The following is a 2,605-nucleotide window of genomic DNA, read 5'->3' on the forward strand; positions in this document are numbered from 1 at the left end:
CTTATTTTGCCATGAAGTATATTATTTTCTCCATTTATGATGATTGAAGATTTTGTTAGATATAGTCATCTGACCTGGCATTCATGATCTCTTAGAGTCTTCAGCACATCCGTCCAGACCCTTCTGGCTTCTAGAGTCTCTACTGAGAAGTCAGGTATAATTTTAGTAGGTCTGCCTTTATATGCTACTTAGCCTTTTTCTCTTGCTGCTTTTAATATTTTTGATTCTGTGTGTTTAGTGTTTTGATTATTATGAGGTAAAGGGAATTTCTTTTCTGGTCAATCTATTTGGTATTTGCTGGCTTCATGTATCTTTCTAGGTATTTCCTTCTTTAGGTTAGGAAAATTTTTCTTTTATGATTTTGCTAAATAATTTTTTTTGGTGTTTTGAGCTGTGATGCTCCTCCTTCTCTCATTTCTATTACTATTAGCTTGATCTTTTCATAGGGTCCCAGATTTTCTGAAATTTTTGTGTCAGGAATTTTTTAGATTTAACATTTTCTTTGACTGATGAATCTATTTCTTCTATTGTATCTTCCATATCTGAGATTCTCTCTTCCATCTCTTGTATGCTGTTGGTGATGCTTGCATCTGTAATTCTTGTTTGCTTACAGAGATTTTTCTATTACTAAAATTCCCTCAGATTGTATTTTCATTATTGTACCCATTTCCATTTCAGTTCTTGAACAGTTCCCTTCACCTGTGTTTGCTTTTCCTTGGCTTTATTGTCATTTTAAAGGGATTTATTAATTTCCTCCAAATCTTTGTTTGGCTTTTCCTCAATTTCTCTAAAGCATTTTTTCCCATTTTCTCTTTAAGAATGTGTGTCATCTTCATAAAATTATTTCCAAAGTCATTTTCTTGTGCTTCAACTGTGTTGAAATATTCAGATCTCGCCATTGTAGGATAGTTGGGCTATAATGGTGTCATATTAACCTGGCTGTTGTTGTTTGTGTTTTTATTCTGGCATCTGAGCATCTATGTTTGGGATGATTATAAACCTAGGTGCTGATTTCTGAGTTTGTCCTTGTTGGATGGTTGTTTTACACCTTGGTTTCTGTTTCCTCTTTAGTCTTCTGGTCTCTGTGGCCTGGATCTCTGGTACCTGACATGACCTTGGATCTAGTAGGGAGTCCCTGTCCAAGTTGCAAGATGGACTTCTGGTGGCTAGCTTGGCTTTTGATATGATAGTCTCTGTTTTTCTGGCTGATATGGCCTGCATGTGAGCTTTGAAGCTCTCTGGAGTAGGGGGCAGAGGGCTGGGCACACTGTGAGCAGTGAGGTGAGAAAAAAGGGCAGTGGAATCTGTTTTACTATAATTTAATAAAATTATTTTATATAATTTTTAACTTTACTCAGGACAGAGAATTCATGTTGACACAATAATTAATATCTGTTAAATCTTGTTTTAACATTAATATTGAATTCAGAGCTTTAACTATCCATATCAAATTAATAAAAGATCAAATATTTAAATGCATAGAAATATTTGAGATCATAATACATCAGCTTTGTTTTTTTGCATAATAAAACTTAGCATTAACTTCGCAATAAAATAGTAAGATACTCATTAAACCAAGACCTGCAAGAGCTTTTAGCTTTGGGTCTTGAAGCTTAGCGTCGAGTACCCCAACCTTGTACAACCTCCCAATTAAACATAACTCCAGAAACGTGGCAATGGCAAATTTGACAAATGCCCAAAGTATCTGTTCCACACTTATTTCAGGGACAGAAACAATCTTTTCCTCCAACACAGACTAGTCAGTGTTAGTACCCTGCAAATGAGCCAGAGCAGTCTCCACCTTGGGTCTGCAGAGCTTCGTTGAGCACAGATCTGGCATGGTCTCTCAATGTCAGCATCTCTCGGTGGATTTGGCTGAGCTCTCTGATCTTGAACCACGGTGGTGAGTCTCCCTGTGCGGAGCCTGAGCTTCCTCTGTTGCTACTGAGCTTCATCCTTTTCTCTAGCAACAGCTTTGTCTTGGGCTTCTGGGATCGGGGCTCTGCTTGCTTTTTTGACCTTAAGCCTCGGCAATCCTATAATTTGGGGACCATATCTATGCGGAAGCAAGGAGCTAATTATGATATTTATTCTTAGATATATGCAGATAATAATAAGGTTTGTGAAGGCCATAGTGAATCATTAGTTTTTTTTTAATAAATAATAATTTTCCAGGATTAAACGAGACCTAGGATGTTTTTGTTTTCAATGGTAAAAACAATGAAGGATGATATATACAATATGAACTTTAATGAGTATATTACTCAAACAGCATTTAAAACATCATTTCGTGTCAAGTTGAAACTTGCAAAACCTTCATTATATGTACATTATATGTTTAAAAAACAGGTAAATGTTATTTTCTGATATTAATTTAATATTTGGTTGCTTCAAATTCAAAAGAAATAAGACTTCAAAAATCATTGTAAATATTTCATTGATGTTAAAAAAAAAAAAAGGCAAATAGCCACAGAAAGGTTTTCAGAATTATTAGGCTCAGGAATGGTTTGGTGGCTCAACTGGAACGGAGCTTGCCTAATATGGCTGAGACCTAAGTTTAGTTACCAGCGCCTAATAAAACACACAGTGATACCCGCCTGCAATC

Source organism: Chionomys nivalis, chromosome 26 (assembly GCF_950005125.1).
Source record: "Chionomys nivalis chromosome 26, mChiNiv1.1, whole genome shotgun sequence".
Taxonomy (NCBI): Eukaryota; Metazoa; Chordata; class Mammalia; order Rodentia; family Cricetidae; genus Chionomys; species Chionomys nivalis.